Below are 23,594 nucleotides of genomic sequence, written 5' to 3' on the forward strand. Positions count from 1 at the left end.
GAAGATTCTAAAATAAAAACAGACAAAACACTTCTAATACTATTTGCTGTATTATAAACCATAAGGACACTTCTTTATAAATGCTCTTTTTTATTGCTGTTTCAGAAGTTGGAAGGGGTAGGTTTAGAGAAAATTTTCTCTCAGAAAGTGGAAGTCTGGCAATTTTGACCTTATTTTCCATTTTATGTACTGAAACTTGCAGTGCTGAATATCCTGATGAAAGGAATTTCAGCTGAAGCCTAGTCTATCATTTCTGCTTCGCAGAGCTTATTCTGCAGCACTTCAGAGACCTCAAAGACATCATCGCATCTCTGTCGTATGAGATGCGGTACAGATAGAGTCTCTTCTCAGGATTTCAAAAATAATTAATCGTAAGATACAACAAAGGAAGAATGGAGGAAAGAAATACGTGACAGAAGCATCAGGAATCTGTTATAAATCAACTATGAGCACATTCAAGCCTGTTAAAAGGTAGATCTTTTCCCTTGGCATATGTTTATCTTAGCTACAAAGCTAATTTGACAGAAAAACCTTGGAGCTCTTTCATTTCAAATCAGCAAAATGGCCAAATTTTATCCATTTTGGTACAGAATTGCTACATATCAACTCCCTCCCAAAGCTTAAAGTTGTCTTGTTCTTTTTTTAAAATTGTGGCGGGGATAATGTCTGATGAAAATTAAAACAACTTCTGTGGTTCTGCTGAAGGATGACTCAAATTTGACAGGATAAGGCTTCTAACTACTGTTTTAGCTGTTAATTATTAGTAGCAGTTCAGAAGCTTCCCCAGTTATATTAAGCAAAGTTCTACTAAAAAAACGCCACCAACCAACCAAATAAAAAAGAAACAGAAGGCAGGCAGATTACTTCACTGTAGGAGGAGCTGCCCCTCCTTCGTGGAAGGCAAAATTGCCTATAGTCTGTGCACAGTAGCCAAAAAGGGGCTCTAATGGAGTAGTCTGATACACACTTCACAGTGTTGTTTTAATCCACCATTACAGGAGGTGGTTAGGAAGCGCTCTCAACCTGAGACGCTAAATTACATTGTAACAATTCAGCGAGGGTCGGGGAGGGGGGGGAAATAGTCAAGGGAATATTTAGGCATGGATAGTTGACTATCACACCCTGTTAGAGGTCACTTGCAATATTTTTCTCAACTCCATTAATACCATATTTGGCTGATAAGGTGGAGACTGCTCCCTCTGCATTCGCTACCCTCTCAGACAGGCCAGCGAGCACCTCCATAGGCTTGTGCTCTGCCAAAGTCCTGGAGCTCAGCTCTCTGCAGGCTTCATGCTAACCAGGTCCAGGCAAAGTGCATCTAGGCAGTGCAACTCCATAAACATTCTCCTTTTCCCCCCATAGCATGCCTAGAACACAAAGAAAGACACTTCTTACAGGAATTGCCTATACGTCCTACAAAGAAGCAGACAAAAATATAACAATGATAGTCATTATCCCCCCATTTTTCTTCCCCAAAGCAGAAAGATTTTTCTTATGCACTAAAATAATCACAAACAGAAAACAATAAGGATACATTAGGTTGGAGAAGGAATAATGCCTGCATAGATACCATACTAATGATTGAATGTATTAACATAAACATGTATTATTTATGAATGAAATGTATAACAACTTCTCATCACTACCCTGTCTAGTGCACTTAAAATTTCCAGAGTGAGGAAAATACTCAGGAAGCACAAGCAGTTTGTCCTTTTATCAACAGCTCTCGAATCTCTAAAAATACTTCTAAACTACATCCCTAAAAATTACAGACCACAGCCACGTTTGCCTTGTGATTACTTTAAAGCTAAATAAACCTTCTCTTTGAAGCAGAAACAAGGCTGCTTTTGAAGTTTTTACCAAGTTTTTGACCACAGCTTTCATGCATAGGAGCATGGATTTAAACTTATTATACCCCAACCAGGATCGTTTTTAGAAACACTTGGCTTGCTTCTTAAATGGGTTTCCATTTGATTCAATCACAGTAATTGCACAGCTCTTACAGTACGAGGAACTAAAGTTATGAAAACAAAGAATATTGTGGAGGTTTCCATTTATAGATGGCTGGGTTCACTTTACTGATCTTGTAACCAGAAGTAGGGTAAATCATTTTTTTCTTTTCGACACCACGCTACAGAAGGAATTAGAAACAGCACCAAATGACATGACTTCTCTTTTCCTGATTTCATATCTATATATACACATACATACAAACACACACACATACACACAGATATGTACATGTATATATCTCCTCTTATCTTAAACTTATTATATCATCCTCAAGTCCCAGCTCTGAAAAAACTAACACTATACTTGCATCCTCAGCCCTATCTTTGCAATCACAGAGACTTCATTAACTACACCTATTTCCCGTGTTTATCTGAAAAACTACTTCAGGATCACAGCAATCCTGAAGAAAGGCCGAGGCCCAGATTAGCATCATCTTCGGAAAGCCCATGGGAAAGGATGGCATTTGACAACATTTGGCAGCCACAGAGCCATCTGGGCAGGTTAGCCCCTCGTGATGTGAGCACAGGCTGTGACTTGTCTAATCTCGGGATATCTCAAACTCCTCAGGGGGGCTAGGAGGGAGCTAGAACAGCCAGCAAAACAAAACACCTAACGGAGGCTCAGACAAAGCCCGAAATTTTCTAAAAACATGGCACCATCTGGAACACCAGATCATCAAACTGTCAAACAGAAGGATGAGGTTCAGAAAAAAAAAATGGACACATGAAGTTCAGAGAATGACAATGATCTGGCAGGGAGAGGCTGAGGAAGATCAAGATTGTATAAACTGGGAGTTGCAGAATAAATAGGGACAAATACATCAAAAGGAAAGGAAAAGAGAAATTCTGGACAGTAATCTCAAATTCAGGAAGAAAGGACCATTATGGAAATTAAGCCACAGTAGAAGGAATACTTTTTTCATGTAAGCTGGTAGCCCGCTGAACTCATTGCCACAACAAATTGGCGGGCCTGGAACATAACTAAACCTATTTGTACTCTGTTATATGTGGAACAGTATCTAGTTTTGCTGTAATGCTAGTAACAGTGTTAAAAGTGCTATTAAATATCATGTGTAAGGTTTTATTACAGTCTAATTACAAAGGATCATGAGAAGTAAGAGAAGATTCATTATTTCCTCCTTCTCCTGTGCTGTTAAAAACCTTTTCTCTGGTTAAGTCAGAGACTACGTACTGGATTAGTAGTGCCACAAGTATGACTCAGGTGCAGAAATTATCTGACTGCCTTTGTTTAATATGGAAAAAAAAAGTCTACATGTGTGATACGAGGGAATAGGAAGAAATGGCCCAAACTGAATGCTGGCACGCAAATTTTAAATCCCATTTCCCAAAGAAAAAAAAAAAAAAGGAGTAATTTACAACTAGGGGTGCCTACAGCTTCCCATTACATGGCTCTTCATTGCTTAGGAAACTTGTGACTCTTTAGACCTTTTGTGCTGAAATTCTATATATCAAGTTCAGGCTTAGTTTCTTGAGGAACTGCAGCCAAAACAATCCAGTCACTTCCAAGAATGTAGCTGAGGAAAAAAAAGAACCTTTTATCTGAAGAACACAGGGAATTGAAACCGGTCCCGGCGTATAAGTTTTTCACCACCCAACTTCTGAGTTCTTGGAATCTTGATGCTGCTTTTCTGCAAAGTTTCATCCCCTGGTTCTTACAAGTCAGGTGAAATAAATACCTTCCCCTGATCATTGTTCTGCAAACCTTTCCATTTAAAATTAGTTATAACAGAGGATTTGAACTATTTCTATAAAATAAACTCTGTGTTCTACAGCATCTTTCCTTCTATACAAAAGGGCTGATTCTCATTTTAATACGAAGCGGAATTAAATTGCGAGCTCAGTCTAGCATTAATGGGGACAGGAAGTATAGCACCCTAAGATAAAGTACCTACAACACACATAACTTATCTGTCCAGAACAAGCTGGCAGAACAGTTATGTCTTTAGCAAACCAGACTCAATATAAAAAGGATTTACTTGCATGCAAGAACATTTGCAGTCTCTGTGCCGTTTTACTTTGAATAGATTTAACATTTAACTAGTTCAACTACATTAATCCTCGAGCTCCAGACTCCTGGAAAAGTATTTATCATTTTTCATTTAGAACCGAAAATGACATTTCCAGCAACAAAAGGAAGAATTTCAAAGTACATGCAAATTTTAAAACATCATTATCTAAATAAATATGGAAACCTCCCAACTTTCTGAAAAAGTAAGATTCACAGCAAGACTACACTTTTCTCATTTATGTCAGAAGGAATTTTAAGCTTTAAAAGCCAGAACTTGGGGCAGCTTTTTCTTAGATAGGAAAGCCCATCATTTTTGCAATATTCCAACAGCAAAGGCTAAATTGTAGCAATAATGATGAAATACCCCAGTCAGGAGGAGCTCTAGATTGAAAATTTAAATGAGAAACCGACTCAGTGCAGTTACTGATAATGCAAGTTAATTAAGAGCATTTTTGAACATTGTCCTATTTCTTTGCTGTGATTTCCAGGTTCTTTAAAGAATTCCCTATTGTGATGCACTCTACACGCTCCAGCAGTAGCTGCCCTTCATGTAAATCCTTCGTCCGGTAGGTAGAATTTTAAAGCTACTCTTGACATAAAGGAGCTACAGAAATGGAGTAAAGGAAAATGTGTTTCACTGCCATTACACTCACTTCACTAATGGAGATGGGCAGATGGTGTTTGCATGGCTGAGCCATCTCCAGTTGTCTCCCATTCCCCACCATTATTCATCAGCCTCTCCTCTCTGCTGCCTCTTGCCCACTGTCTTCTGTAATTCTGGACTGTATTCCTCAAACAAGCAAACAAAAAACCCTACAACCCTCCACCCAAATGTTAATCCAAGAAAGGAAAATAGGACGAAACAGCTGAAAAAAACTAAACTAAACCAAAACAACAGAGCCCTGAGCCTTTACATCTCCCACTTTAAGCTGGTTTAAAATATGCAGAAGTGTTTTGACATTTTACCATGTGTGCATTTTACTGAGAAGGTGCATATGGATCAGCAGGCGGAGAGGTTGCCGTATTTTATTATTCCGAGTAATTCCCATGTAAATTGCCATGGCACCTGGTCTCCAGTTCTGGTTCAGGAATGTACAGCTTGCTCTTTATCGCAACGTAACTCTGTCCCTCTCACAGGCCACTGGAAATCTGAGATAATAGCTCCACAATCACTATAGCTAGCAAAACTTCTTTGGAAGCAGAAGCCTTCTCTCCACTTCAGATGGAAGTGAGAGAAAAACTCCACACTCTGCAACAAGATCTGATGCTTTTAAAATAGTGTAGGTATTGATTTGTGAAACTAATTCTTAAAAGTGTTTCTCCTATTCACATAACCAGCTCCTCCTCCCCCTCCCATAAACCACAGAATACTATTGAAAAAGTCACTGCCACAGTTAGTAAGCAAGGCGTGTTAGAAACAGGCTCAGAATAGCAATAGCGATGTACAAAACTACTTATGTTCCCTCTGTCCAGGTCCTCCCCCTTCCCTGGATAGCTGCCATCTTGCTGCATGCAGGAAAGAGGCAGCCATCTCCTGGTCCCCACATGGAGAAGAACTACTATCCCCCTCCAAGAGGCAATATTCCACACACCCGTCACTACCTTTCGACATTAACTTGTCTTGAAAACCTGCTACAACAGCTTGAGTGAGTCTCATCTGACTTTTGGGCGTGAACTCAAATATTCCTTCATCTCCCAAATTTCTTCCCTCACACTTTGCCAAAGCACCTACCTTTTTTTTTTTTTTTTTTAAACTTTTACTCTCCCAGCAAGACCTCAGACTATCCATTTCACAGCAGCTTTTTCTTTCTGCACCACATTCAATTTGCGTTCCCCAATTTAACAATTCTTCTCTCCCATCAGTTGAAACGTCCACTGTCAACTCTCGTAGCCTTCTTAACAAAGTGTTTCAACGTACTTGCAAGTACTCACATTACAAACTTATGCGCTCGGTAAAGCAAAGCTTGAAGTAAGTTGCAGAACATTTAACTAAATACACAGTCACAAACAGAGGAAGTCAAATGAAAGAACAAGAAAGAGCTGGTCATCGTTTTCATATTTCATTAATTCCTACAGCACTCTCTACTTATTATAGCATTTTACATACTGCCTTTTAGTAAGGAGAAGCTCAAATAATAGCACACTTAGGACACCAACAGGAGGCAGTGCAGCTACCTACAGAGGTGGAACATAGCAGTTGTTTTTAAAATAGCACCAAGTCAGGGGGAGCGAACACCCTGTGCAGCCGAGACTGCAGGATACAGTTACTGGAACTGGACTCTAAGCAGGCCACTGTTGCGCAAAGGCACAATTTCCTCAGGGAAATTTTGGTACTTGCCAGTGTAACACCTTTACAACTCAAACAAGACACTGGCATTCACCCACCGCGTCCTTCTCCTCAGTTCAATCCTTCTCCAAGGGCTCTTAGATCCTCCTTATCCTCCTCTTGTCCTCCTTTGTCCTACGACCACCTCCTGCCTCTTGTCCTGATCTGCTTTGTCCTCAGCCTGGTTCAGCCTTGATATATTGAGACCTTCACCTGAGTCTAGGTTGCCTCATGCACTTTCTCCACACACACAGTTGCGTACGCTCCTTCCCTCTCCCCGGTCTCAGGCTCAGATCAGGACAACACAAAAAAAAAAAAAACATGATCCCACCCTTTAAGCAAAACTCAGGTTAAACAAAAAAAGCTCCGCACTGCCACATCTCAAACAGGGACATCCTGAAATACAAAGATGTGTGTTACCATATTTTATTAAAGCACAGCCAAATGGCTTTCTGGTCAATGAACTTACAGCATCTCCCGTGGTTTAGTTAAAAACTTTTCAACTTCGTGGCTTCAATCCACTCTTTCCTTTATTACACACTACACTGGAGTCAGTGAATGTTTTTTGCTTTCGCTTCAACAGCTCTACCTTCTGCAGGCTCTTTCCTGCCCTGGCTACAATTTCTGTCTCAACCACCTCCTCTCCACAGCCTCGTCTCTACCTGTATTAAAAAAGCCCTCTTCTTCAGCTCACCCACACTACGACACACGCTCGTCTGAGCTCTGAGGTTTGCTTGTGGTTCGCCACCTGCACGCTGTGCTGGCAGGCATTTCCAGGCAGCTCTGCTCACCCGCAACGCCCCGGATGCTCTGGGACAAAGCGAGTCCACCCGGCCACTGCTCCTCGTTCCCCTTCATCTGAGAAGGGCAGCGGCAGTCCTCAGGCATGCTCCACCAGAGCTGGCCCTGCCCTCCAAAAAAGCGCTGGCTGCAGCTTTTCTCTGCTAGACACGATCAGCTCACCCCAAGCAGACAAGCAGGTTTTATTTCCAAACAAACTCATTCCACTGAGGGCGGGAAGAAAGCAGTACAGAAAACAAAATATCGCAGGTATACTGTTTCTAACGAGTCTCTGTATCAGGGAATCTTCACTTCACTCCACGCAAAGCCTACAGTACCAATCCACTTCAGGGTTATTCTGTTTGTAAGAGACAGCACCTTCTTCCTCAAAGCTGACTTCCTGACTTTGGCGCGTTCACAGTGCCCTTGCTGGCCATTTCATTAGCCAGTATGCAGCTTTCCTGTTACTTCCTCGGCTATCAGCAAGCATAAATCTGAAGGTCAAAAGATATACTACTAAAAATGCAATTTACTTGCAAGTAAGCAGAGAAAGGATGCTTGTTACTGGGGCAAAAACCTGCAAGCGCTGGCTATTTTAAAGCTCATGGCTCTTGCGAAGATCCATCACTTTGGAGAAAGAATCCCCTGTTTATCCATAAAGTTGTAACATAGGCAACATCTCCCCAAACTGCTCACTAACATGACTTTTTTCCTCAACAGAAAAGTAAGTAAAAGCAGTTTTCATGGTTGCTCATTCCCTAGCCTCTCCAACAAAACACCAGCCAGGCATCCCCATTAGTCTGGCTTGCAGCGACTTTTGTGAACTGAAACAGCCCACAGACCGATATATAAGCCAGCAGATCGGCGGGAGGATGAGGGCAAGGAGAAATGCATACAGATAAACCAAAATCCTTGTTTAAAATGTGTGATCCTTAGAAGCGCTGGGAAATAACATACACGTAGCATTTTCTCCTATACATTTCAGCAGAGTTTTGCAAGTAAGATTTTCATTGTACCAAGACACAACAATATTGAAGTAGTGGCTGCACTGTACTCCACAGGCAGAATGAAAAAGGTCTTAGCTATGCATGATGGCTGAAACTACTTCCGTTATTAAAGAAGAGAAAAATCTCAGCACAGTGGGCATCTGTTCTCTTTTCACAGTATTTTCATGACGCTGATGCTTTAGTCACATATGCACTATTGTAATCTTGCTTAAAACCATCTTTCAGAGACTCTGATGCAAGTGCACAGGAGCTATACTTCTTACATCTTTTCTTAAATAATTTTTCCTTCACGTGCTGTTTTAACAGACAATGAGCCTCTCCAAAGTGAATCACAAAACGATTACAGCATCTCCACAGCAAACGCTACTGCAGTGAAACAAATTATTCAGCACTAAACCAGCATACTAACAATCTAACATAAAAACAAGCGAAAAAGATAAAATGAAGACCCAGAGACTGTATGTTCTATTTAGGAAATGCTTCCTCCAGCTGGAGGCAGAGAAGTTTTATGCAGTGTTAACATCTGCATTAGCCAGAGAGAAAAGTTCTCCCTCCTCCTCCTCATCCCCCCCAAGAAACAGAGAGGGAGAGAGAAGAGGAAATGGCAGAAGGCAGATAATCTCTATTTTATATTGACAGACATAACGACAATGGAAAAGACCAACGTCCTCTAGAGTCTTCAGGAAATTGGTCACAGGATGTGCCCATTCAAATTTAGTAAATTAAGTGTAAGCTCTGTTTGTTTGTGTCCTGAAACACAAAAAAGATTTTTCTTAAAGTCACAACTACAAGTAGCGTGGTATTTTCTAGATGCTTTTACTATTTGTATTCAAAGAATATACAAATGTTTATGTCTAGAAGCAATGCTATAAATACCATTTGATGTACATAAAGCATTTATGACCTGGTTTACTTTGTTCCATTAAGTCAAAAGAGGAAAACCTCTCACAGACACATTTGACCTGGTTTTTTTTTTTGTTTAAAGAAGCAAAACTAAAATAGCAACTCCAAGTTCCATTGAAAGGCTTTCATATAACCTGTTCTCAAAGTACAGTATAAATGTTTACCCACCTCTCTCAAAATGTCATCAACATCATGTTGGGGACATGCAGTATGGACACTGAATCAGCTTTTCTTAACACAAAAATGTTAATGAGCACAGGATGTGTTTTTTCTTTAAAAAAGTGTTTCATCAAGTGTCTGGATGTTTCTGACCCAGGGCTTTTTTGTTTCTTCTTCTTTTTTGATTTTTTATCATAAAATATAAACAGATTTTACAAACCCACTTGGGATTATATAAAATTATTTACTAGCATTAAAAATATTTTTACTTCAGATAAAATTCAACTGCCAAACAAGATCTCCTCTCCCCCAACCTCCTTCCTTCCTCCCACAATCTTCCCCCCTTACCCTCTTAAAACAAGAGGTGGTAATAGCTAAAAGCAAAAGGAAAAAAATTTATTCTTCCTCCCTGTAAATTGAAAAAAACAAAAACAAAAACAAAACCCCCACCTTTTCAGCATTCTATCTGATAGCTTGATAGCTTACAAGTCTGTAATGGTTAATTTAAAAAGCATTATGACACTGAAAAGTAGTTTTTAAAAAAGGCAACACAGAATTTAACTTTTCCTTTTTATTTCTATTTCTGAAGTTCAGCTAATTGACTGCAATATTGCCAACTACTCTATGATCGCCTTTACATTTCTTCATACTCCGTCAGTACAAACAACAAAAATGCATTTCAATTCACATTTAACAAAGGGCTCTTTTACAAACACCTCATTTATCAAGTAAAAGCCATATTTAGTCTCTTTCTTGCATGTCTTGTGCATATCCTATAATCTTGCTTAACAGCACAAGTGCATTTCATAATTTTCTATTACCCCCCTGGTCAGAATCTCAGATACCTATACAGGTCCCTGGAGTCTTTTGCTGAGAGTCAGAGAAGGATGACGGCACGGTTAGTTGGGGTTTCGACATGTAGAGGGGCCTCCAAACAGTTTTCAGATTTTTTTTGCCACTTATTTTTAACAGAAGATGTCCTGGATTGTAGAGTTTAGAAAAAATTAACCTGAGTATTAACTCAAAGGAGATGAGGAAAGTGAGATCACAGCTCTAGAGTTCTTCACAGAAATATACGAGAAGGATCCTGATGGGTAATATGATTGTACTGAGAAGTGCCCAAAGTCAAGGTTCTCAGTTTCCCCTAAACCTTTCAAGCATAGGTCTAAATGAAACAAGGTAGCAAGGTGCTAACATGCGTGGGATTGTTTATTTTCTGATTTTACTTTGTGTTACCAGTAAAGAACAGTAAAATTTAACATATGTCAATCAATGAGCTTCTTTTTAACTGACGAGTTCTTGGTATGATACAGGCCAGACCCATAACTATTAGTGTGCTACCAAAAAAAAAAAAAAAAAAAAGAAGCAGCAGCAAAACACGAGGTATGAGCTAGGACAGACCTAAGTTTTGAGCTCCCCTAGGGTACCAGTCTGCCTGCCACTACAAAACACACTCACTCTAACCAGTTCAGGTGTTACAGAAAGCCAACCTGCGGTTCAGATGACTTTTTTTTCCCACACCTAGAACAGACCATCCCACCAGAACGCACAAAGAGACGAGAAGCCAGCAAACGCTGACACTTGTAACAGCAGCAAATTTCCATCCTGTATTTTGTCTTTCTGGTTTTGCATTCATACAAAGGCTAGTTTGTCATCTTTGCCACAAGCGCTGCATGCAGGAGCAAATTAGGATGGTTCACATGTGCTGACTTGCAACACGAGTTTGTAGCGAGACCTCTCTGTTTATCGGATGTGTTACTTCATATGGGAGCAACATGAAGCTTTCCTCCTCAGCTTTCTCTTCCCTTATCCCTCCAGAGGTTTTGTACATAAATATTAAGGTTATAAAATCACGTGCACAAACACTAGACTTTCCAGAGCCATTGCTGGCTGTGCCACTTTCATTTGGCTTGCTCTCCCCCAACCTGTCCGTAAGTTCCCTGGGATGCAGCTTTTAATTACGTGATCACATAGAAAGTTCTCCACAAGACTGAAGGCTCATTTAGAGCCTAAAATGACTGGTGCTTATTCAGTGTGGTCATTTAATACTTTTTTTTTTTTTTGGACAGGCAGTGTCAGTTCACAAAATAACTATTCTCAGTCTTGTTCTGAAAACAAAACTAGTTTACTCATGGGTCCCTGGTGTGCTCTGCACTTGACTTTTTCCTCACAAAACATGCATTTTTTTACAGCATCCTGAGACACCAGAAGTATTATTGCCATTTTACAACAGGAACTGACAAAGAGAAGATAAAATCAAAAGCGTCCTTTATTTAGGAGCCTCGTCTGTGACAACTGAGGCCTGACTATTCAGTACACTCCAAGCAAAGACTGCATTGACTTAATTTGCAATTGCATGTACTCATTGCTTCTCCAGTCACCCCACAAGTCTATTAGCATGGATACACAGCAAAATAAATCACTTTTTATAATTGTGTGCTCTAACAGATCCTGTTTCCCAGATGCCTGGCTGATCCTCTCTTTTTTCTTCCTACAAACTTCCCCATCTCTTTCCCATGGCACCTCCCAGTTCCTGGAACAAATTAAGCTGTGATTCTGCTGAAAACAGTCTCTCTCACACTACAGTCTCAGTCGAGGCCGGGAACAATCTATTTGGTATGGTGAAGAAAGCAAGGGTCTCGACAGGTGAAAAAAATCCCCCATGATCACATCATATAACTACAGACTGTAGCATAATGCACACACATTCACAAGATAATACTGAAAACACTTATGAATCCTTGACTTTAGGAAATGTTCTTTTAAATATGGCTATTTTAAGACTGTAAAAACTAAACTTTCCCATCCCCTGAGGAAATTTCACCGCGTGGGTGCCTGTAATTAATCAGCAGGGTGATGCACAATCTCTCCCGCTCAAGCTCAGGGAGAAACTGAAAATTAATGCTGTTTCTATCTCTCTGCTAACCAGAATCAGGGAGGGTACAAGCCACTCCAGTTATTGCCAGGTTTCACATCTTGTTGCTAACAGCAGAAGAAAGAAACCCAAACCCGAATTTCTTGAATTCAGTTCCCTCTAGAGCCAGGAAAAAAGGCCAATGGGTTCAGGTTCATCTGCTCCATCTCATTCTACTTTCCCTCTTCTTTCTTGCCATGCCAGTCCTGCCTCCTCCTATCTTCTCAGTAGTCTAACGACATGCTCTCCTCCTCAGGCTTCCCATCCCAACAGCAGTCTCCTTGCCCATGTAATCCCAAGCAAACAAGCCAGGGTCTGGAATTCGAGACTTCTTGCTCAACCTGGTTGAAAGCCTTCTCCCTGCCATGGCTCACGCAGAAAGGCTAAAGAAATTGTTCAAGTTAGTAAAATAAGGAGAGAATGGGAAAGGAATAAACTAACAGCCTTGAAATACAGAAAAGACTTTTACAAGGAGGCAAATTTTGCGCCAAGTGGCAGTGTATGTCACTAGAATAAGTGTTGCAGACAGGAATAACAGATGAACTTTCAGGGCCTATGCCCTTTGAGTCTTCCTGTGTCTCCATGTACACTGAAGATAACAGAAGAAGCTCTGTAGGAATCAAGATGTTTGTTGGATATTAGAGAAAGCTTCCCACCTATGAAAGTGCAGAAGACAATACTTGGCATGCCGAAGATTCTCATCTCTGGAACTCTCTCAGAACAAGTTAGACTACTAGGGGTCAGGAGTGACTGGTGTTCACCGCATCCTAACACAGACCCTTAGGGCAGATAAGATTTTTTTTTAAGATCCCTTCCAGACCTAAATTTCTACAGTGCACATCTTTGTGCAACTATCCGAAACTATTCTCAAAAAAGTAAGATTCATAAAATCTCACCTTGCACCCGCCCTCCCTAATTTCAACATGCCTGTGTGTTTTGTGGTTTAAGACTTAGCCTGAGTCAACGTGCGTTTAAGTACATACATGTTATGGCAGTACTGGATACAGACAGTACAAAAAGTCAAGTGAGATACTTGGTGAACATTATGGGCACACACTCCTCCCACTTAGCACCCATTAGCAAATGCTGCTGATGTACACATCCTAACAGCAGCCAGACGGCTCTGGACACGTGTTTGTAACTGAGCTAGCAATACGTGACTATTATTTTCCTCTCTGCCATACCAGTACTTTGTAAAAACAACTTCCCTCACAGAAGCAATAGGTCATTAGTATAGAAGCACTGGAACTACTAGGAGCAACACATCTTTAAACACTTTACTCTCCTTCTGACGACTGCAGCAAAGGTGCTCCTAAAAAGCAACAGAGCTACTGCAATTACATGTTCCGACCTCTCTGAAGTAGCTGTAAAATGACCTATTCTGGACATGTATTAACAGCCCACATAAACATATAACACAGGGAAGATTATAAAAATAAATGACTATGCTCGTACAGAATTTTTTTCTATACACTTCTGTTGTTCCTGTTAGCAATTTAGGTAAAGATGACTGGGAAGAAAAATCAGGGTTTTGCCAGACATAAGTAGCCACAGCTAAACCTACTGGAGTTTAAGGTGCTATCACCTCCTCTGCAGTGCAGGTAGATTATGTGTGTCCACACCGTAAGTGCCTGCAGCTCAGCCAGCTTAAAGCTGTCAGAACATTCAAGTGCTAAAATGTCAGTCAGCCTAGGAACTGTAGCAACTGGGATGTGGGCAGATGGATGCGTGTACACACATGCACACACACACTCTTACCCTTTTCACCAAGCGCAGGGCTGACACTACTTTGAGCCATTTGTCTGAGCGGTCTGCGAGAAGCAAGATCCATCTCTTCCCTTCTCTCACAGGCTGCTGTGTTAAACATGAGGGGAAAACCAACACAAATTAAACCTCAATATAATTATGAAGGTCCAACTAAGAAGAACGCTTCTCCATTGCACCTATGAGGGCTGCTGCCTCCTGCTGAAGGGCAGGCCTGAGATCGGCAACACATTAAAAAAGGTACTGTCAAATCTTGAATCTGTCCGTTGGAGCCCTCAAGTATTCACACAAGGGGATGAATCACTTTCAGTTTAATAAAAGTAACAAATTAAGCTAGACTGGTACAAACTTATCCAGCCCTACTCAGTGAGACCAAATGCAGCATACTTACCTACAAAACATATAGAAGAGTAAGAGATGGTCAACAGAACTGACAAAAAAAAGAAAAAAAAAACGGCTTGAGACCGCAATAACTAATTTCCTCATCCCATGTTTAACAAGAACTCTTAAAAAACACTGAGTTTCCCACCCAAAGTAAATTGCAGCAGTAAGTTTCTTCCCCTCCCTTCACTCCTCCTTTCTTATTTTCCCTGGAGGATTCATTTATCTGGAAGATGCCCAGTAAATCCATGTCATAGTAAAGGCAGCGTGTTGAGCGGGCTGGCTAAGAGGTGCCTCTGCTGTTGTTGACAATGCTGAACAAATATGAAGGGTCAGAAGTCTGACACTCCCAGAGGAAAGGGCCAACCCCAGTCAAAACTGCTGGATTAAAATGCAGAGATAGAAACCTTAGTGCAGGCACAGAATGAAAAGTTTTGCCTGCTCCCCTTTCTTCCCTTTTCAGCCCCACGTTGCTCTTCCACTAAACAGTCCCCTAATTTTCACAGAAATCAGACCAGCACGACCTCAGAGGGACCTTGCAGACATTTCCTGGAAAGGAAAAGTTACATGAAATGAAAGAGTTACAAATGAAACTTCACCTTTAGGATATTAAAAATTGCAGTTCTTAGGAAGAAGAGATTAAAAAGTACTTTAAAGTATTCTACATATTACCCACATGAATGTAAATGCAGTAAAGCACCTTTTCTGGTTACAAGTCAACCATTTTTCCAACACATGTCATAAGGAGCGTTATTCAGGCACAAATGCAGTCCATTCAGATCTCTAGAAGTGCTGCAACTGGCTCACAGAGCAAGTGTCTTAGATTCCTGGGCATACCTAAAAGGCAAACTGGCCATCACTTTTTAAAATCCTCTACTGAGCACTATTATTTCAAGCAGCTTGTTTTATTTTTTCTTTTAAATGAGAAAATCCCCCACCTGCTCTATAAAACCTAGAAAAGTAAGTCTAACGTCAAAGATCCTTGCTGTAAAAATTTTGTTTCTTCAGGTATTGAGCAGTTTTTAAACATCCCTTAAATAAGCGTCACTGAATTTAAAAATCAAGTTGTAATCACTGGGCCAATGAAGCTTGGTTTCCTACAGATGTGTTGCCTTTACTTCCTACTCGCTTGGCCCCTCAAGCCTCCCCTCTCATCTACCTTTTTCTTCTGCATTTCCTGACACCCCAAAATGAGAGAAGAGCTATGGCTAGTCTGACAAAATACACATGCTGATTTGGTTTGGCAGCAGTCAGTTGTCAACAATACAAAGCACTAAGGTCTCATGTCCTTCAAGGAGAGTTACTGATATGGGGCTTCCTCTATCCAACTGCCTCTCTTCAAAGAAATTGGTTGTGAAGACAATTCACAGCCTTCTTCCAATTTTCTCAAAGAGATCAACAGGCTCCAAATTTCAGAGGGACAAATGAACCAACTACAAAAGGCTTATGCCTGTAGGAAATCTGAAATATGCCAAAATCCATGGGTTTTTTGCATTTATTTATTTTGCTAGATTAAAAAACCTATCCTTTTTAATATTTTTTAAATTTTGCAACTTACAGTCAGCTGTACTGTGCCGTACCTCTCGCTAGAGCAAGATGGAAGGCAGGCAGACTGCAGATACAGTTTCAGAAAGCCATAAAAGTGGCACAAAACCTGATGCATCCATTACGTAGACCTGAAGATTTTGTTCGGCTCCACATTACTAAGCTTAGTTTATTTGGTACAATTTCTTCCTAAAGAAAGCAAATCTTACATACAGAGAAAGTGAAATAGTATTAAAAAACCCAATCAGCAACACCCCCCCAGCCCACAGGTGCCAACAAAGCACTTAAAATTAACTTTAAGACTCCTGGCAACTTATCATAAATAAGCTCCAATAGAAATACCACAAATTAGGCTAGCAACTTCTTGTTGAACATAAGGCAAAAACAATCAAGAACTAACGCCAAGCAAGGATTATGCTGTTATTTTCAGGGCTCAGCCTTTACTATGCTAGCAACAAACATCATCCAGATCTGTCTACTCTCGTGCCAAAAAGGAGTCAGAGTCCCTCTTTAACATGTTTTTTCCCCACCTGGAAAAAAAGACTGTACAAGTTATCTATATATACATGCAACTGCACGTACTGTATCTCTGTTCTGAGCATGTGGCACCTACTCACATTTAAGTACACCAGAAATGCTAATTTGCAAGATGAAGTTTTAGAGATTACAATAGTTTAGAATCTCCCTCTTCCACTTTTCAATACAATATATCCCTTTCTTTGGGTCTTCAGTAGATGCGACTGGTGTTAAAGAGCAATTCTTGACAACACTTGCACTCAGAAATTGCTCCAACAAAGAAGGTGAAGAAATACAATGAACCAACTTAAAACAATAGCAGGCAAAAAGTGATATGCTTAGGGTTAGAAACTAAGTCATCTCATTTCAAGTAGCAAGCCGTCACAACTGTCAGAGAATGAAGTCATGGGGTGATGAAAACATTTGACTCATATCTTATCTATAACACAAAAGGAACACTTTGGACAGTTTGGGTGCATAGACATACTGCACGCAGACAGGAAGCGGACTTGAACAGATCAAGGTCAGCTATTCTGGACAACACACGTATCTTTAGAAAGGTATATTTTGGTGGGGGAAGGACGTTTGGTGAGCTTGTGTGTTAGGCACAACACTGACAGCGCTTTAACAATTGAGAAACACAGGGGAGAGAAAGGGGTTTTAAATCACTTATCCCTTTTAAACAGTACATTGGGTTGGCCTCAACTGTTTGATACTGAGCAATGCCCCATCTCTTACCACTCCTTTTATAGAGACCTTTGCCTTTTTTTCTTTCCTTCTTCTTTTTTTCCTTTCTTTTTTTTTTTTTTCTTTGGCCAGAGTGATTAAAAACGATATAGAAAGAAGTCAGTGTATTGCTTGGAAACATCTGCCAACATTAACAAAAGAAGAAAACAGAGACCATTTTCAGGCTCAGCCTCTGTTGCAGCAGTCTATGTATCAGCAATTTCAAAACAGCATATACTAGCAACAGATCGACTCTACCAACTAGTCTTCCAGACAGTACAGTATTTAAAATATCTGATGTATTTAAAATGTATTTATGTATTTAAAATACCTGATGTATTTATGTATTTAAAATACCTGAGTCACACCGGTGGAATCTAACTCTAATGTGATTTGAATATCTTAGATATTTAGCTGGAAGGTGCTAACAAACACAAATATATCTTCTTCATAAGGAAAAGACACTAGCTTTTGAGCTCTTCAGTGGTAGTTTCTGCAAGCCTAGGCTTGAACATCTGCTTCCCAATGAACTCAATTAAAGCAAATGCCATTTTCAGTATTGTCAGCTGCAGCACTTAAAAGCTCCAAACTCTGGCTCCTCTTCTCCCTCCAAAATCATTTAAGTATTTCAACACGGGGGGTTGGTAATGCTTGATTCCAGTCCTGCTGCCACCTCAGTTTTACACAAATGGATATGCAGGGACAGGATACAGAAGATAGATTGAAGGTACTATCCCCATCTAGAATAGCTAATAATTTCCTATGTTCAGTTCTGTTGCTTTATCTACCAGAGTTCCTATCAAAATAATATATCTTATACTCTTCAGACTCAGTCACCTTCTGTACCTTCTCTAGTAACGTAGCAACAACGTAAATTATTGTGCACAACCTGTTTAAACAACTATTAAGTACAATCACAGATTCACAGACCGGTTGAGATTGGAAAGGACCTCTGGAGATCATCTAGTCCAACCCCTCCTGCTCACGCAGGGTCATCTAGAGCCCATTGCGTAGGATTGCATCCAGACAGGTTCTGAATATCTCCAGAGAAGGAGACTCCACAGCCTCTCTGGGCAACCTGTTCCAGTGCTCTGTCACTCTCACAGGAAAGAAGTTTTTCCTCGTGTTCAGACGGAACTTCTGGTTCCATCAGTTTGTGCCCGTTGCCTCTCGTCCTGTCACTGGGCCCCACTGCAAATAGTCTGGCCCCATCCTCTTGACATCCTCCATTTCGATATTTGTACATATTGATAGTCAGTCTTCTCTTCTCCGCGCTAAACAAGCCCAGCTCTCTCAGCCCAGCCTTTCCTTATAAGTGAGATGCTCCAGCCAAGCTCCATTACAAGCTGATTTACTTCCCCCTGCATCTTCCCAGTGAAACGATTTTACTCAAGCTGCCACTGAACACCAGAATTCTCAGGAGCTTTTCATGGGAATTAAGTCAAAACTGGAACAAAAATCTGAAACGTTTTAAACTGTCACCATCTCCCCTATGAGAGCTTACACATGCCACAAGGAGACCCTAATCTCTGACTCAAACCAAGGAAGGTAATAGAAGTGACTTTTCTGCTCTGGAAGGAACATGCACCCTGACAGTAAATCGCACCCGAGCAGCCACTATGAGTCAACTACGAAGCAGTTCTTTGGCTCTTCTCATGGTCTCTTGAGAAGATCTGCACTACTTAAAAACTCAGGATGGCCTATTTATTACAACCCAAAGCCAAAACTCTACATTTCACTACATAATTCAGGAATCAGTTTAGTAGTAAGTTTTAACTTCAGTATAGTTATCACATACCATTCCTCTACCGTACAATGATGTTTGAATAACCTGAATGAGCTGTATTATATAACATTCATCTCCTCATCAAAAAGGACCTCTTATTCAGCTTTGAGCTCCATTCAATTTATCCCACAGTGACAAACTGTACAGAGTTAAAATACACAACTAATTCTCTAGGGCAGGGTAGGGCAAAAAATAATCCATCTTTTTATTTTTTAATCACCGTGAATATAAGCAGTTCTGCAGCATTATGATCAGAGCATTCTTAACGACTATTAGCTCAAGGATAAACAGCTCATTTGTGTCAGAAGACGAGATGATTTGAGGGCAAGGAATGGAAGGTGAGGAACGGGGAAGACAAGGATAAACAAGCATGGAGACAGGATTGCTGTAAGCAGGGTTATGGGAACAAAAGAGACACAAGAAAGATCCCCAAAATAGCCTCTAACTGCCACAGTTGGTGCCACAGAGCCAGTAACAGCGCCTAGAGAAAATCACAAGAGGAAAATACAGGCACAAACTGCAGCGGGAAACTAACACTACAGCCTCTCATAACCTGGCCCTAGTCAACAACAGTCAGTACCAATTCAACACTACATTAACATTCCAGAAACTTAAGTTTCCATAGTTTTTAGGGAATCAGAATTTTCTAAACTAAGTGTGAATAGCTACACATTAAAGCAAGCATAAGCCTGTCGAAAGGAGAAGCTTATGCCTTCAGCTGCTCTCTGCCACCACGCCTGAGCTAAGCCACACACACCTCAAAACAACAGCAACTGCAGCACCAATGCCTTGTGTACACTTTGGTGGTGGTGGTGGTTTTTCTTCTCTTTTAGCATTCCAATCGTTTTGTTTTTTAAAACAAATGTTCATTTTGCACATGCTTGTAAAAATGTTCCATTTTGTGCAATAAAAAAAAAGACCAAATACCACAGGAAGATCAAGTTTTTAAAAAGCACAGACTGCAGCTAGTCACATGTACTTCAGTCACCAATAGTAGCACAACACGTGATGAGAAAGTCTCACAAATCCAGGGCAGAAGAAACACCTTCTGGGGTTACTAAAATCTTAAGCATGTGTTTTTATCCTATAGTTTCCACCAGGCTAATCCAGGTGGCACACTTGCTATTTCAATCCTCTTATTTGTTACTGAACGTTAACTTTAAAGTGGGTAACTTAGCTAACAGCTAAGGTATTATCCAGGAAAACAGAACAGACAATGCATCCGTTAGTGTGTGTTGTTTCCTCTGCATTTTATTCACTGCTCTACTAAATAATCACTGTTATACAATCTTACTGCTTCGGGTTATCCTGTATATGCGGCATGAAAGTTTGGTGCAAAAATTCACTACAGGAAAGTGCTGCAGTGGTGTACGTATATAAACACCGGTTTGGTTATCTGCCTGATTTAATTTAAGCAAAGTCCTGCCTCTGTTCCAATCCCTTCCGAGGTCATAGAAAAGCCTACAAGTACTCTAATGGTATGGCTTCCCTGCAAGGGAGAGTTTCTACCCCCCGAACTTCAGGGAAGCACAGACAACTGACATGAGCTGAAGATTTGTCTCAAAATAAACAATTTAACTAGCTGGCAGGTGGAGGGAGGCAGCTATTCCTCACTCTGCAGCCCTTGTGGGACCACATATGGAGCACTCTGTCTGGTTTTGGGCTTCCCAGGAAGAGAAAGAGATTGATGTCCTGGAGCGAGTCCGGCGGATGGCCTCCAAGATGCTGAGGAGGCTGGCGCACTCAACATACGAGGAGAGGCTGAGCGCGCTGTGTTTCTTCCATCTGAAAAAGAGGAGGCTAAGGGGGCGGGCAGGATCTGTCTGCAAATACCTAGTGGGTGCTGTTGCAGAGAGGATGAAACCAGACTCTTCTTGGAGGTGCACAGTGAAATGCCAAGGAGACTGAAGTGGCAACGCGGGAAATCCTATTAGAGAGCAAGAAAGAATTGTTTGCAACGGGAACGATCACTTTCCGGAAGACGCTGTCAAGAGAGGCTGTGCACTCTCTGTCCTTAGAGATATTCAAAACTTGACTGGACAAAACCCTGAGCAACTGATCTAACTTTGATGTTAGATCTGACTTCGAAGTTAGCCCTGTTCCATGCAGGGGTTGGACAAGAGGTTCCTTCAAACCTGAATTACCCTGCGATTAAATTTTCAATGGAAGAATATCACTTCCCAGAGAACTTTTAAAAAGTATTTTTAGAAGAGTGGTCTGTTAACTCTAGGGAGAGCTCAGTTACAGAAAATAATTTTTAACAACATGACTGACTTAAAAAAAAAAAAAAAAAAAAAGGCAAACTGTTGGTGACCGTTCCCTTAAAACAAAATTCCTGTTTTTTCCCCCAGGTTCACAGCATGAAATAAAACAGAGTTTGAAGCTATACACTTACACTGACATGCACAATTTTAGGAAGTTCCATACTAATAATCATATAGTAAATCTACAGAATGTGGTTTGACTGCCATTTTCAAGACATTTTCTCAGAAATTATACTTCAGTGGTGATATATTGCTGATTATGCAAGAGATACTATCGCAGTTTGGGGCGACTACATTATTGGCAGATACTGTTCTTATTTCACTTGCAGATTTGTTTATACCTGCATTCTTTTCAACATCTGCGATATTTCACTTTTGGAAGAGGGTGTAAACACTTGTCCAGTGACACTAAGAAAACCACAGAAATGTATTAACACTTTGAAATTAAATTCAAGACAGCAAGCATTCTAAACAAGTTTACTTTGAAAAGTTCTCATTCATCAAGAAGCACTCTCCCACTCTCATGGCAACACAATTTTAATGGCTCTTGCATCCCTCTTTTAAAGAAAATATGTGAACATAAAAACTGCATACAGTTCCAGCACCTTGTCATTTTAAAGCTTGTAGATAGCTGCTATAGATGGAGCTCCTCAGGACTATAATCACTCTTCTTCAGTGGGGCAGATAATCTTGAAGAAAAAAAAAAAAAAAGAGGGTTTCTTTAAAGTTTAGCAGTATTTTTTAAAAAGGTAGTTTAAGTAAGCTTTGGTGTTGTGAGAACGAATATCCATCTCATTAATCCACTCTCGCAGGTCATTTCTCTCATATCTCTTCTTCTTTTTGTCAAAAAGTAAACTAAAATTTCTACAGCACAACACAGTGCTGTTCAGACACACCCACAATAACCTGAACAAATTATTGTGGTTCTGGAAGTGGAATAGGCACATTAGCAAGATATTCATCCTGGACTGCTAAGGCTTTCCTAATTCTCACACATGAGCTACTTTGTTCATCTCTGCATAGTGCTGTATAGACATATCCAAAGTTTGAGGCCTACTCTACCCAGGGAAGTAGAAACAAAGCAAGGCTTTTTTGATCCATCCTCCACGTTCGGGTCCAGATTTTTCTCAGCACAGTTCTGCTGTGCCACATTAGCTCTGAAACGATGACAGCCAGTTTTAATAAGACACAGGCTTATATGGCAATTCATTAAAGGGGTGACCACAAAAGCAGTCTAACTTGTTTGACGTTTACAGCTATACATCCAGTTTCATAAAGCAAGACAAAATTTTTTGCATGGAAAAAGAAAATAAACATCCTATCTTTACTACAGTTCAAATTAACACTTGCTGAGAACATGGCAAAAGCAAAGACAAGGTCACCTCCTCCTGAAAAAGTCACTAAATCACACTGATGTCAGAGGAAGCCCAGAAATAACAAAAGCTTGTAAAAAAATTATTTAACCTCTTACAAGAGTTGCAGCAAATTGCTCTCAACCTCAAGCTATCACGTAGTGCAAACTGATGCTTTTACTATCTGTGATGACTGAACAGAATGACAAGGTACGCAGTTTTCCTCATGCACTTTGTGTGCAACTGTATTTGTTCATTTTTGGCAGCCCCACTTGAAAAATCAGGACTAAAAATTCTGCAGTTTTTAAGCACGTCAGTAATGCTGTCCTAAGCAAGAGAGTCATCTCCAATGCTTATCTTCTACCTCCCCCAGTGCACGCACGGTAATCTTTGACCTTCAGATGCAAAAGACATTTCACAAGATTACACTGCTTAGCAGCTCTGCTCTCAGCTGGCCTTTTGGGTTAGTTACATTTTCTACAAAAGGGAAGCTCTTCGAGTGGTGGTCACATGAAATCAAAGCCAATGCTATGTATGGTTTTCTTGAGACCACACCGCCAATCACACTGAGAGTTAAATCCAATTCCTGAGCTTGCCAGCTCCTGTACGCTGACCCTACACCTTGCCAGCCAATTATAGGCTGCTGGGCTCACCAACTTTCTCCAACAGTGATTACGACTAATAAAATGGGTTGCAATAAACGTGTCTGACAACTTTTCTCTTTTAAAGGTCATCTGCCTCACCCTTTTTCAATAAACTAGAGAAGAAATTAAATAATTTTTAAAAAATGAATAAAATCCAGTTGCTATTCCTCCCCACCGGTCCAAAGTATCAGGTTGTACGAATGCAAGGTCCCTAACCCTTCAAAGACACCTGCAGCACTAAATGTTTGGAGAGAAAGGGCTGCCTATAGGCTGAAGGCTTTAAATGAAAATTCCAAAAGATATTAAATATGGTGCAATTTGAAAGGGTACGTTTAAATAGTTTTATTCCTCCTTGAAGGGTGAAACTAGTAAAATATCATCAATGAATTTGAAAATTAGATCTAGAACCTCTCTCTCTTATTACCAATTCAAATGCTGCCTGAAGTGACAGCGACCAGAATTTTCATCAACTATTGTCTATTTCAC

At 40.4% G+C, this 23,594-nt stretch overlaps 1 protein-coding gene across 13 annotated transcripts in view; it reads right to left on the bottom strand.

The window, feature by feature from the left end:
* The window catches only part of FYN (FYN proto-oncogene, Src family tyrosine kinase), a 142,654-nt gene that overhangs the window by 110,872 nt on the left and 8,188 nt on the right, over positions 1 to 23,594 (bottom strand). For 3 of the 13 annotated variants that reach the window (XM_068938076.1, XM_068938071.1, XM_068938074.1), the window contains exon 2: positions 21,718 to 21,801. The exons of 6 other annotated variants lie outside the window; for them this stretch is intronic. The gene's annotated coding sequence lies outside the window, so the exon portion shown is untranslated. Of the gene's footprint in view, positions 1 to 14,285; positions 14,325 to 20,681; positions 20,776 to 21,453; positions 21,521 to 21,717; positions 21,802 to 23,594 lie in introns of those variants that run through there. 4 more of the 13 variants (XM_068938067.1, XM_068938072.1, XM_068938069.1 and 1 more) reach the window with 3 other exon arrangements.

This window comes from Struthio camelus, chromosome 3, assembly GCF_040807025.1.
Source record: "Struthio camelus isolate bStrCam1 chromosome 3, bStrCam1.hap1, whole genome shotgun sequence".
Lineage (NCBI taxonomy): Eukaryota > Metazoa > Chordata > Aves > Struthioniformes > Struthionidae > Struthio > Struthio camelus.